The 14,444-nt window shown below is 38.2% G+C and overlaps 1 protein-coding gene across 1 annotated transcript in view; it reads right to left on the bottom strand.

Moving 5' to 3' along the window:
* LOC106074945 (short transient receptor potential channel 4-like) overlaps positions 1-14,444 on the bottom strand; it is a 276,179-nt gene that overhangs the window by 165,075 nt on the left and 96,660 nt on the right. The window lies entirely within an intron of this gene.

The following is a 14,444-nucleotide window of genomic DNA, read 5'->3' as shown; positions in this document are numbered from 1 at the left end:
GGATCAAGTTGAAATTTCGCATAATTATTCATAGTCGATAACAATAAATAAATCAATCAAAAAATTAACCAATTAGTTATTCAGTTGGTACTTATTAATAAATTTTGTTTTATATAACAGAAAGGGTGCTAACCTTGCCATTTTCATATTAATGACAGTAATTAGAGGGTTCTTTCCCTTAGATAAGCTTTAATTATGAAAAAGTAATCTTTTGTCAATCAATTACTATGTTTATACCTTTGCTTTCGACATCATAAAATACTTTTATATATTTTGTAATAAGGTGTGAAAATATGAAAGCATAAAAGGCACGACAATATTTAACAAATATATAGTGCATGACCGTTGCAAAATATCTTTTTTATTGAGTTGTTAAAAAAAAGTTTTTGAATTTTAAAATATACTTTGTATACAAAAGTAGTACACCAATGAAGCAGCTGATTGAGTTACGATTTAAAGTTGACCTGTACCCTTTTTCTTTTTCTAGGGCATCAGTCAGCATCTTTATGCTTCCAGAAAATCATCTGACTCTGTGTGTGTGTGCGTGTGCGTGCGTGAGTGTGTGTGCGTGTGCGTGTGTGTGAGCTTGTGTGTGTGTGATATGATGCAGATTAACGTGTAACACTGAGACAAAGTTGGACTGGTCAAAGCTGTGGTTAGTGTGAACAAGATGTTGTAACGTTAAGTTCCATGTTGAAGTTGTGGTTACCCGCGGCGTGGAGTTTCTGCACTTAATAACTTACTCCTGTACTTTATAGTTGCACATGTGAATGTTGTCATCTCAAACATGTGTGTCTGAAGCAACAGAAATATTTAGTTCAAAAAATTAATGTGTTCGTTTTCAGGGGAGCAAAAGTTGCCCTTGCAAATATTTTGAACGCGATATAGGCGATATCCATTTGACAAAACCGAACGGACAGAAAGCACACAAACCATAGAGAGTGTTTCCCATACAGGGGCCACATAAAAAAAAGTGGTCTCACTACATATCTCGTGGAGTGTTTTTATTGTAGTTTGAGACCTAATGACCTACATCTAGATTTGTAATCACGCTTGCATTAGGGACTTCCACCTTCACATGTCCTTCATTCTTTTCGATCGTTGGGGCACCACACATGATCTATTTACCATCTATCTTCATTCCTTTCTTTCTTTTGCTAGGATTGAGTCGCTTTCATCAACATGACAACGTTTATTCGATTATTTCGTCATCATATTGTCTGCCTCTCTTTTTCAATATGGACAATTTGTGTCTGCCTCTCTTTTTCAATATGGACAATTTGTGTCTGCCTCTCTTTTTTCCAAATGGAAAATTTGTGTCTGCCTCTCTTTTTCAATATGGACAATTTGTGTCTGCCTCTCTTTTTCAATATGGACAATTTGTGTCTGCCTCTCTTTTTTCCAAATGGAAAATTTGTGTCTGCCTCTCTTTTTCAATATGGACAATTTGTGTCTGCCTCTCTTTTTCAATATGGACAATTTATGTCTGCCTCTCTTTTTCAATATGGACAATTTGTGTCTGCCTCTCTTTTTTCCAAATGGAAAATGTGTGTCTGCCTCTCTTTTTCAATATGGACAATTTGTGTCTGCCTCTCTTTTTTCCAAATGGACAATTTGTGTCTGCCTCTCTTTTTCAATATGGACAATTTGTGTCTGCCTCTCTTTTTCAATATGGACAATATGTGTCTGCCTCTCTTTTTCAATATGGACAATTTGTATCTGCCCCTCCTTCAATAAGGACAATTGTGTCTGCCTCTCTTTTTCAATAAGAACATATTTTGTCTGCCTCTCCTTTTCAGTAAGGATAATGTGTGTCTGTTTCTCATTTTCAATAAGACAATTTTTGTCTGCCTCTCTTTTTTCAATAGGTATAAGCCCTTAGTTTAAGTGCATGACAAGGGAATGGTTACCAAAATATCAGTCAAGTTTTTTTCCATTGATTTCAAAGTGTGCTTAGAGGCGACACGTTTCCCTTGCTATTAAATGGCCTGACACCTAATTAATATCTGAATGTGTACATTGATTTATAAGTACCTGGTCGGGATAACAGTATTGATTTTTTTTTCCGTCTGCTAATGTCAAGTCAACGCTAAAGGAGATATTATGACCTTACACAAAAAAAGCCTTTACCTCCGGGTCAGAAAGGAAAGGATGTTGCTGGTTAGTGGCTCAATCCGAGTGGACACACGCAGTGACATTTCTACACTGACAACAGAGTTGACGTGCTCACGTTGCTAGAAAAGTTGCAATGCACGTGAATTTGTTGAGCTCATTGGCTTTACAGCGGTAAAGGCGGCCGTAGCTTTACATTTTGAGAAATAAGGTCAGTCGTAGCTTTACATCAAGGGAAATGTCTGCCGTAGCTGTATACCGCCGGAAATAAAGTCTTCATAGCTTTACATCAATGGAAATGAAGCCTGTCATAGCTTTACATTATGGGGGCTCGAGGTTCGACACCCGACTCAGGCAGAGTTGTGTTTACTGAGCGCCTTAAGGCAGCACGGAAAACCAACTCCTAGATACCCCCTCCACCCCACTGGTCCACAAATGAGATAGGAACAAAAGCGCTCATAGCATGCTATAAGTATGAAAGTAGCGCTATATAAAAGCTATAATAATAAAAATAATAATAATAATATGGAAAATAAAGTTTGTCATAAGTTTACAGCATGGGAAACAAAGTCTGTCGTAGCTTTAAATCGATGAAAATAATGCAGTTCATAGCTTTACATGGTGGGAAGTAAAGCATTATAAAAGGATGAAAATGTTACGACTCAGTGCTGCACACCAACATCAGAGTGTGGAGAATGCGCACCGCCCTGTACTATGTACTAGTAGGAGAACGATGTCCACACAAGTGTGAAAGTAGAACTGTGTGGTGGCCTTCTACGTGCATGCTTTATACTGTGATATTTATTTCCCTTTTTCTTTATTAATTAATTAATTGGTTAATTTTTAGATTGATTCATGTTTTGTTATGAACGTTGAATAATTGTGCAAAGTTTCAGCTTGATCCGAGAATGGTAAGTGGGAGAGATAATGTGTACACAATTTGGACCAGAAAGACAGACAGAATGAGTTAATGTTAGCTTCTTCTTTTTCTTCTTCTTCTTCTAGAAAAAATTCAAAGAGGATATGGTTAACGGTTTCGTAGAGTAGGCTTTGGCGTCTACAAAGTGGAGTTGTGTGGAATTTATTTTGTTAAGATGGTAATTTAACAGAGGTGTGTGCCCTGTCCTTGGTTGGAAGATTGTAGATTGCTCTTTGCGGGGAAGGAAGTTAATACTGACCAATTTGTTAGGCATAGTCATAATATAAGCTTATAATATAATACTTAAAAAAATAAGTGTAAATGTATCAATTACTTTGGATCAGTGAATTAAGTTTCTGGATCTAGACTAACGATGATAAATCTGTGCGATAAATAAAATTTATACGGATTGTTTTTGTGTAGCACTCTCTCATGCTTATAGCTTTCTCAACACGCTATGATCCTATCTGGACTATTTGGAAAAAAGGTGGGGGGGGGGGGGAAGAAAGAAAGGGCCATCTGGGTGGATTTTACCGTAACTGGTATTTGAAATCATTTTAAAAAAAGGGGAACGGCCTGAATTTGAACTCCTGGCTTACTGCTCCTCGGGACGACGTGCTAACCACTCTGCTAGTGTAGTACTGATGTCTAGAAAAGATTGTATTGTTATATATTGCTTGTTTCAATTTAGAGCGGCGATTTTTATAAAGGTAACTAAATCAGCATATACCACCACTTCAGTCAAGTACAATTTCTTTCCCTTGTTCGAGATATCAAACAATAAAACTAATTACCAATAGTTAATTAAATATCTTTTTAAAATTGATTCATGTGTTGTCAGCTTGATCCGAGATTGGGCATCGGTGAAATAACGTGTACAATTGTTTTTACCAGACAGACAGAGTGAGTTGATATAAGCTTTGTAAAAAGCATGTTGTCGGACAAGAGTATTTGATCGATTCATGGCTAGCCTCTCATCAGACTATACAAAACTACAGTTACACGGGACCTAATCTCATGGCCAAAAACGTGCTTTCGAACAGTACATGTATTGGTCAAGCAGGGCATGACAGGGCCGAAGATAGAGACAGCCGGTCTTGATTATAACCTCATGAATGAGAAAATCGTAAAAGTGGCTATTTTCAGCTTCTACCAAACATCCGGTATGCCAGACATCATTGACGCTGTGGTGAAGAGAATAAAACCTGAGAGTGTTTACAGCATGGGTGTTCGAAAAGTCTATCGAGTGCCACATTCAAAACTTCACTGATTCGAGGGCAGCATATAATTTTTTTTTTTTACAATTTTAAATAAGAAACAGAACCATTCATAATGATATTTTATTCTGCATTAAGACCGCAATATAAATATATAAAAATGTAATTTATAAATTGTACATTTGTACCAAATAAAAAAAAATCACAAAAATTAATCTAGCTTTATACAGCATCTTTTGTCGTCTGCTAAATTAATGATTAACTCAAATCTTTTACGTAACTAAATTCCCTAATTAAAACCCTTTAGCTGGAAACAACTGGTGTGGAAATCTAGGGCAATTAAAAGGCGTCATTGACAAAAAAAACTACACCTACCTTTATTTTCTTACAATCTTAATGTACAATTCCTGAAAAGAAATCATTTCTCTCAATATGGGAGATTCTCTTAAATAAAGCAAAATCTATAAATAGCTAAATTTCTGGTGTATCCTGTGTATAGAAAATGGAAGTCTTGACGAGCTATGTATTTTAGAAAGCATATAGTAATTTATTTACCATTGCTAGAACTACAGAAACAATGGTCTAACCTCTTAAGTTTGTAGCACCATTTATTTGTAGTACTATTAAATCGTCTGCCAGTTTGCAAAAGTTTTCTTTCTTACTGTATCTTATTTTTTTTTTTTGGTTAACGGTCAATTGAAAATTTTAAAAAATCTTAAAAATAAAAATGTAAATAAGAAAAGAGCTCTGTCATGAAGAAAATGTCCTTTAGACTAAAACACTAGGGAATAGCTCAGCCTCAGTGCGTAGAACACTAGAAGTTTTACAGTACCACTGAAAACAAAGGGCAAACAACTGTTGACCCGGACACAGTAATTAACATGTTTTTGTAGTTCTAGTCAACAAAAGATGCTCACAAATAGTCTCTGTTGTCAGGTCAGTGCCGTCTTTGTCAATCAGTGAACTGGCGCTGGGTAAATAGTTCCCATTTCTCTCAAGATTAGTTTATAGGTTTGAACGAATAGAAAATTTATTTAATTCCTTTTCTTAAGAAATGGGTACATTCAATTTTGATGTGGTTATCAGAGTATACCATTGCGAATGTATTTACCCAGAAACTAATCCTTTTACGTTTACTCTCTGAAATTTATGCACAAATATTGAAATCAAATTTATTGCCCACATATATACCTACATAGAAGCACATAGCTACACACATCTTAACACGGACACTCGCAAGCGCAAATAGCCCACACACAATGACTCTCAAAATCATATCCACACTCAATGACACCCACATCCAAACCCATGCAAAATAACACACACCAACCCACAATGTCACCCACACCCACTGACAATGACACAAATCTCTTATACATCCATAAGTCTTCATTAGTCCGTCTTAAACTTGACCCATAAAAGCGTCTAAATCACACGCTCATTGGAAGTTACTTATAGCATTTGTCACTTTCATGTTCATTTAACACTTTAGTATTGATTCAACACTTCAATGTTCATTTAATACTTGTTCAAGTAGTAGAATTAGCTGTTTCAACTTTGGTCGCTAGTTAGACGATATGCATCCAACTGCTATAACAAGTCATAATTTCCAATGTTGAAATCTAATGGATTCGACCATAGTACAAATCGTTCACAAACGTTTGGGTCACCTTAAAATGACTACACTAGGAATCGATTACCAGATCGCGAATATCGCCCAACAAGACTGTTTATACTAGTAGAAATCAAAGAAAAAAGAAGGAAAAAAAGGAGGGGGGGGGGTGTAGGTAGTGGGCGAGCACTCCAAGGTGTTAAACTCAATCTGGACATTTCCAACAGATTGCTGTGTGTGTACACTGACTGAGACATACACGTAATCAAGTCAACGCTCTCCCCAGGCAAACAACAGATTGCTGTGTGTGTACACTGACTGACAGACATACACGTAATCAAGTCAACGCTCTTCCCAGGCAAACAACAGATTGCTGTGTGTGTGTACACTGACTGACAGACATACACGTGATCAAGTCAACGCTCTCCCCAGGCAAACAACAGATTGCTGTGTGTGTACACTGACTGACAGACATATACACGTAATCAAGTCAACGCTCTCCCCAGGCAAACAACAGATTGCTGTGTGTGTACACTGACTGACAGACATATACACGTGATCAAGTCAACGCTCTCCCCAGGCAAACAACAGATTGCTGTGTGTGTGTACACTGACTGACAGACATATACACGTGATCAAGTCAACGCTCTCCCCAGGCAAACAACAGATTGCTGTGTGTGTGTACACTGACTGACAGACATACACGTAATCAAGTCAACGCTCTCCCCAGGCAAACAACAGATTGCTGTGTGTGTACACTGACTGACAGACATACACGTAATCAAGTCAACGCTCTTCCCAGGCAAACAACAGATTGCTGTGTGTGTGTACACTGACTGACAGACATACACGTGATCAAGTCAACGCTCTCCCCAGGCAAACAACAGATTGCTGTGTGTGTACACTGACTGACAGACATATACACGTAATCAAGTCAACGCTCTCCCCAGGCAAACAACAGATTGCTGTGTGTGTACACTGACTGACAGACATATACACGTGATCAAGTCAACGCTCTCCCCAGGCAAACAACAGATTGCTGTGTGTGTGTACACTGACTGACAGACATACACGTAATCAAGTCAACGCTCTCCCCAGGCAAACAACAGATTGCTGTGTGTGTGTACACTGACTGACAGACATACACGTGATCAAGTCAACGCTCTCCCCAGGCAAACAACAGATTGCTGTGTGTGTACACTGACTGACAGACATACACGTAATCAAGTCAACGCTCTCCCCAGGCAAACAACAGATTGCTGTGTGTGGGTACACTGACTGACAGACATACACGTGATCAAGTCAACGCTCTCCCCAGGCAAACAACAGATTGCTGTGTGTGTACACTGACTGACAGACATACACGTAATCAAGTCAACGCTCTCCCCAGGCAAACAACAGATTGCTGTGTGTGTGTACACTGACTGAGACATACACGTAATCAAGTCAACGCTCTCCCCAGGCAAACAACAGATTGCTGTGTGTGTGTACACTGACTGACAGACATACACGTGATCAAGTCAACGCTCTCCCCAGGCAAACAACAGATTGCTGTGTGTGTACACTGACTGACAGACATACACGTGATCAAGTCAACGCTCTCACCAGGCAAACAACAGATTGCTGTGTGTGTACACTGACTGACAGACATGCACGTGATCAAGTCAACGCTCTCCCCAGGCAAATAACAGATTGCTGGGTGTGTACACTGACTGACAGACATGCACGTGATCAAGTCAACGCTCTCCCCAGGCAAACAACAGATTGCTGTGTGTGTGTACACTGACTGACAGACATACACGTAATCAAGTCAACGCTCTCCCCAGGCAAATAACAGATTGCTGGGTGTGTACACTGACTGACAGACATACACGTAATCAAGTCAACGCTCTCCCCAGGCAAATAACAGATTGCTGTGTGTGTACACTGACTGACAGACATACACGTGATCAAGTCAACGCTCTCCCCAGGCAAACAACAGATTGCTGTGTGTGTACACTGACTGACAGACATGCACGTGATCAAGTCAACGCTCTCCCCAGGCAAATAACAGATTGCTGGGTGTGTACACTGACTGACAGACATGCACGTGATCAAGTCAACGCTCTCCCCAGGCAAACAACAGATTGCTGTGTGTGTGTACACTGACTGACAGACATACACGTAATCAAGTCAACGCTCTCCCCAGGCAAATAACAGATTGCTGGGTGTGTACACTGACTGACAGACATACACGTAATCAAGTCAACGCTCTCCCCAGGCAAATAACAGATTGCTGTGTGTGTACACTGACTGACAGACATACACGTGATCAAGTCAACGCTCTCCCCAGGCAAACAACAGATTGCTGTGTGTGTACACTGACTGACAGACATACACGTGATCAAGTCAACGCTCTCCCCAGGCAAACAACAGAAACTAGGGAGCATATAAAAGACTCGCCGACTCGCTCAGCTTTCTTAGTGTTTTTCCACACGAAATCCAAAACATCTTCCATAACGTCAAGTTTCAGTGCTATGAGTATCAACTATTTGATACTTTACTTTTGTTGATATTTTCCAGACGCGATGTTTGTAGATGATATTCGTTCTTTTGTCTGGTCAATGGTTGACTCTCCCCCCCCCCACCCTATTTTAAATCTCCATTAAATGCTCATTCTAAAGAGTGCTTTGGGCCTGGGTTTTCTTAGCAAAATACTAGTTGGCCTGGGCTTATTTAGCAAAATAATGGATATGATATTTTATCAATGGGTATACTATTTTATAAAAAGATATGATATTTTATCAATGGGTATGATATTTTATCAATGGATATGATATTTTATTAAATTTTTTTGATATTTGCTTTTCTAGCCTCTTAAGTAGAACATGACTGGTCATGTGGTTTGCGCGCTGGACTGTCATTATCGAAGGTCCCGGGTTTAAACCCTGCCCGCTCCCATCCCCCGTCGTCCTGCGGGAGGTTTGGATTAGGAAGTCAATTATCTTCAACTCTGAAGGAACATCCGAAACATGTACAAAACATTTTTTTAACTTAGTACTTCTATAATCTATTACTTCTTTAGTCTCGCTGTTCATTCATCTAACATTGCAACTAAAACGTCACTAATCTATCAGTTCACCTATGGCTCCAAAACCTTACACTTCGCATAGCTAAAATATCACAAGTATAACGCTCAATCAATCTAACATTTCATTAAATTAAAACTTCTAACACACTAGCTATCATTTTACATTTCGTATAAAATCTTTTTTTTCTGTTTGGACATTTTCTTTGATATGTAGGCTAATATAATTTGTGAATAAATCTCTTTGACACTTTCAAACTTACCCAACCTCTATCCCAACCATTTCTCCATTCTAGAATCACCTATGATCTCTGAACTTCCGACTCTCATGGAAGAGACTATTCACTATCCGAAACATGTCAAACAATTTAGAAAAAAACAACAAACAAACTGGTTCATTTATTTGTAAATTTTTGTTTTTTTTCTCAATGCATCCATTGACCTTCTGTAGTCGTAAAACTATAGGCGTTCGCAATAGTCGTAACGTTGTCGCACACACAGCATTCCCACCCCCACCCCACCCCCCCCAGTGCCGGTCCTAACAATTACGGGGCCCTATACGCGGGGCCTAGTCTGGGTGGAAATAAGGATAATACGTGAAAATTAAGATTTTATATTCGAAAAAAAATTCGACTTTCAATTTTATTCATTCTTTACTAAGTACAGAATTGCGATCAAATTAACTTTACTTTACGAACCTTGCAACCTATGGCATATTTATATGCCAGTGACTGTAAAAGTAAATAAAGTATTGCAGCTTTCGATTAAGATGAAAATTCGCCCATTATTACATTTTATTACATGAAAGCTGACAATGCCTTTTTTTCTTTTATCACGCGTAGGATTGGCGACATTCGCAATAAATGACACCCACCAATGACAATTTTGTCTATTTTTCAGATTTTAATAAATTCATGAGATTTCCAGGAATTTTTCGTATTTATTTTGCTATTTAATAATTACACCTAGACTTAGCGCGGGGCCTATGAAAGCGAGGGGCCCACTGCGACCGCAAAGGTTGCAGTGGCTAAGACCGCCGGATCCAATATATGAGCCACAGTTGAAGGCCACGAGTTGTATTGGTTGTCTGAGGCTATTTGAGACTCCTGTCATCGAAAACATTGTATAGATAGCGGAGACTTTATACCCATTACCAAAATCACAACCTTACGGAACCCAAAGGAGATATATCCATATCTAGACACATTTAATGAGTTCAGTCGACACATATACTTTTAATTTAAAAAGGGATACCAAAAAAATTTAAATAAACAAAAAGAAATGCAAAAGTTTCGATCTTTCTGCATCAATTAGCCTGGAAACAAATGTTATTCACCTGACATTGCTGTATAAAACATTATTTGTACAATAGTGCGATCTTTTCTCTTTTTATGATATTCAAAATTCAAGTCAGAATTTCATGGAACCCGGATCCAGGTGACTGGATCTAGAAACCTGGACTGCTGATCTCAAAAACGGCTCTAACGATTTTCCTAGAAATTTAACAGCTGATGTATATCGCTAAGAAAAGAATTAGTAGTTCGTTGGCCACACGGGGAAAACTCGAGTTTGACCGTTGTAATTTTTCAAAGTATAGGCTAGAGGCAAAATCTAGGTCTATATACAGCATCGGTTTTGAAAGGACTATTGCGTTCTTGAAAGGAATTCCCCTCGGGAATTTCCGAATGAAAGGCTTTATTGCTATAAGAATAGGCCTATAATAAATTATTATTCAGGAACATTTTGTGCATCGTCTTCTAAGTCTAGATTTTGAAGGCCTATCAATGGAATTTGTTAATAAAAATTTCAGCCGTAATGTACCGACACTATGCGATAACAGTAAACTTGTGATTGTTTCAATTTTATTGATGTTAATAAGCTTTGCTTATATTTTTACGTAGATCAATAGAAAATAAAGTCTAGATTCTATGTATAGAAGTTCTTTGAAAGTAGATCTCATGATTTCAGAACTTTAGGTCTAAAGATGAATGTAGTTGTCCATATAATGAACATACCAATATATAATCGCACAAATATTGCCTTGCCCACTGGTCGAATCAGATAAGTGGTACATTCAAGCAGCTAACGATACCCAAATTGAATTAAATATTTTATTTATTTATTCATTACTATTATTAGAATTTTAAGTTTAATGAAACAATATATTTTTGAAAATGTTTTTGTTTTTGTATTTTTGCTTCAAGGAATGTCTGTACATTAAATGATAAGATATACTAAGAGTTGTTTTTCTTTGCTCTCTTGAGCTTATCTTGAGAAGACTTTGTTTTTATTGACCTTATCATGTACACCTATAAATACACTTCTACCTTCCATTACTTACTTTAAAAGTGTGTACATTAAAACAAAAAAATCGTATTAAGACCCCCAACCGATCAATCCAGGAAGTAGCAGACAGGCGAACATCTCAAGGGGACGTAAAGGCATTTAAACTTTATATATGTTATCATTCCTGAGAACTTTGATCACTAATATTAATTAAAAAAAATATTGAATACAATAAAATACTAATACTAATGATAAAACTAATTACTTAATCATTGAACTTGCGTTTCAAAGGTCAGATGATGTTGAGTTGACCTGTTGTTCAATTAATGTTTAAAAGAATTGTTCTAGTCGCAGCCCAATCTCCTACACAATTTACCTTTACCTCGACCGACCTTTTACCTATGAGGAATAGGCTGACGCTTGGGAATGAGGCGTTTATTGACCCTCGGTACTGGGGAATTGATTGACCATCGGGACTGGGGGATCGATTACCCTCGGGACTGGGGAATTGATTGACCCTCGGGACTGGGGGATCGATTACCCTCGGGACTGGGGAATTGACCCTCAGGAATTAGGCATTTATTGACCCTTGGGACTAAGGAATCGACTGTCCCTTGGTAATGAGGAATTGATTGACCCTCGGGACTAAGGAATTGATTGACCCTCAGGACCGAGGAATCGATTGACCCTCGGATTCCAGCACACATTTGATTTGAAGGCAATGAAAAAGTAGACATACTGGCCAAGTATGGAAGCATGAACAAATAAATGAAAATCCCTCTACACCCAGAAGAAATGATGAAAATAATAGAGTAGAAAAAATGAGAATCGGACCAGCTCAAATCCCAACTACAAGCAGAAGACCGTCTAAGCTATCTCGACATGACCAGCACATAATTTTTCGACTCAGAACCGACACAAAAGAATGAGACAACATATGTTCCGGAAGTCGGGACGAACGAAGCCTACCTTTGTAGAGCCCCACCAGAGAATGCTGACCATGTCATTCAAAGCTGCATACTATTTCAAGAGACAAGATTCTGGCCCCAAAACCCTCCTAAAGAACAAAAACTATACGGAGAGCTGCCTGATCTGGAAACCACTGGCCAGTTCATCTCAGATATTGGATTACTAATCTGAACTCTCCTACATGTCAATTGAGAAGAAGAAAGATTGACCCTCGGGGACTTTTATTCTTAGTTTTAGATTCACGAATAAAGATCAATGAATATCGTTGTACTTCTGACAACAAATACAGGAATTGAAAGGTCTCCAGAAACTCATTAGAAAACATGCAATAGAAACATTTCTGAAATGTCTAAACGTGAGGTTTACATGTTGTACCTTTATACCTAGAAAATAAAATCCTTCGAAGAATATTATAATGCAATCATTGGAATCATGGGTGAATAATCTATATCCTTTCTCATCTGAATGGGGCGTCGTGACCGAATACTAAACTGCGAGGTCACGAGTTCGAATCCGGAGAAGATTGTTTTTGTGAGCTTTTACATTTCTGGTACGCTCTCTCAATACTTGCCATTATTATTGGCATTCGTTAGGGAAAATAAAGGCGGTTGGTCATTATGCTGGCCACATGAAACCCTCGATAACCGGTGGTCAGTGAAATGGATGACCTTTTCATCATCTGTTACATGGGCATCAAAGTCTGAAACGAAAACTTAATTTGTTAAATTCATCTGCCCTGGCCTACAACTGAACTAGACAGTAAATCACACACCTGTCCAGATGCACTTAACACAATGTTTACATAAACCTGGATTTTGATGAACCAATAAACATGTCAGCAGGAGATATTTAGGGGTCATGACCCTCGTGTTCTCTCGTTTTAATTCTTCCGGGTCACTGAGGGTAACGCAGACGGCCAGTTTCAAAAACAAAAAGCCAGGTAAGGAAATCCAGATGTAGACATGTGTATTAAGCTATTACTTAAGGAATTTTAAAAATTATTGTCAACATCAATGAGTTATGTCCCTCATTCTTTCTTCCCCCTCCTTTCATGCTAGTCTCCGTCTTATTTATTTTTCCTAAGAAAATAAATCCTAAATGACATGCTCGCCCTTAAAGCAGTAATGTACAATCTTGTTAGGCCGGAAACCATATAGCCTACTTCTCCAACAGGAAAATAGCCGAACCCAATGGAAACATGTCTCTAAGTAGTTTTGATGGGGCCGGATAACATTGTGATTCAAGTGCTGGATATGGGCCGCGGGTAGTAGTTTAGGCAACTAAGGCTTATAGTTTTTATAGGAGCTTTTGTGTAGTTACCTAGAGAAATATATCCATCTCAAAAGCACCCGAGTAGAGTACTGATTGCCTTTTACAATACCTCTATTCAAGTCAGCACTTCATGGAACCTAGAACCAAAAAGTTGGAAGCGGCAAGGAAATTTAATAGCTGAAACGAATTACTAGCTCGTTGGCCATATGGCTTCAGACATTGCCAATGACAGATCTTTATGGAGACAGCTTGCTTCCAAATGCGCCGAACGGCGCGGGAGGACCTAAGTCTAAGTAAGTAAATCTCTCCCTTTCTTCCCTAGAAATAATTCTGGTTTAGCAAATATATAGATCTAGTTCACTTTATAATAGTCCAATGATAAGCATTTAGATGTATTTAGACTTAGAAGACGAATCTCAAAATTTTCCTGAACATCAATTTATTAAGCACTTGAATCTATAAAGCCTTGCATTCTGAAAATCCCGAAAGCGATAATCCTTTCAAAAACGATGTTTGATCTAGACCTAGAATCCTAGACCTAGATCTGTTGGCAAATTTAAATTTATTTAATTTTTTTGAAACTTGCAAAAATTATCACAGTCAAACTAAAGTTTTCCCCGTGTGGCCAACGAGTTTGTAATTCTTTTCTCAGCGTTATACATCAACAGTTAAATTTTTAGAAAAATCGTTAAAGCCGTTTTTGAGATCAGCATTCAGGTTCCGCTCTCCTTCATGAAGTTCTAACTTGAATGAAAAGAGCTATTGAACAAAAAAATGGATAAGAGTTGAATTGGTTTTTACTTATGCGCCAAATAGTATTGTTTTTTTTCAGAAAAGGAAGGATCATTTTGTGCTATGAAACATTTGAATTTCGGCTTTATAGAAAGGTATGAGAACAAAGAAACAGCAACAACAAAACGAGTTCTGTTGGTCAAACTGACCACTGGGAGTTTCTAACGTGTCATGCATTTAGTTGTTTCAACTACATGC

The sequence above is a fragment of the Biomphalaria glabrata genome, chromosome 8 (genome assembly GCF_947242115.1).
Source record: "Biomphalaria glabrata chromosome 8, xgBioGlab47.1, whole genome shotgun sequence".
NCBI lineage: Eukaryota > Metazoa > Mollusca > Gastropoda > Planorbidae > Biomphalaria > Biomphalaria glabrata.
Note: the sequence above shows the minus strand (reverse complement) of the source record. Positions and strands in the feature narration are given on the sequence as shown.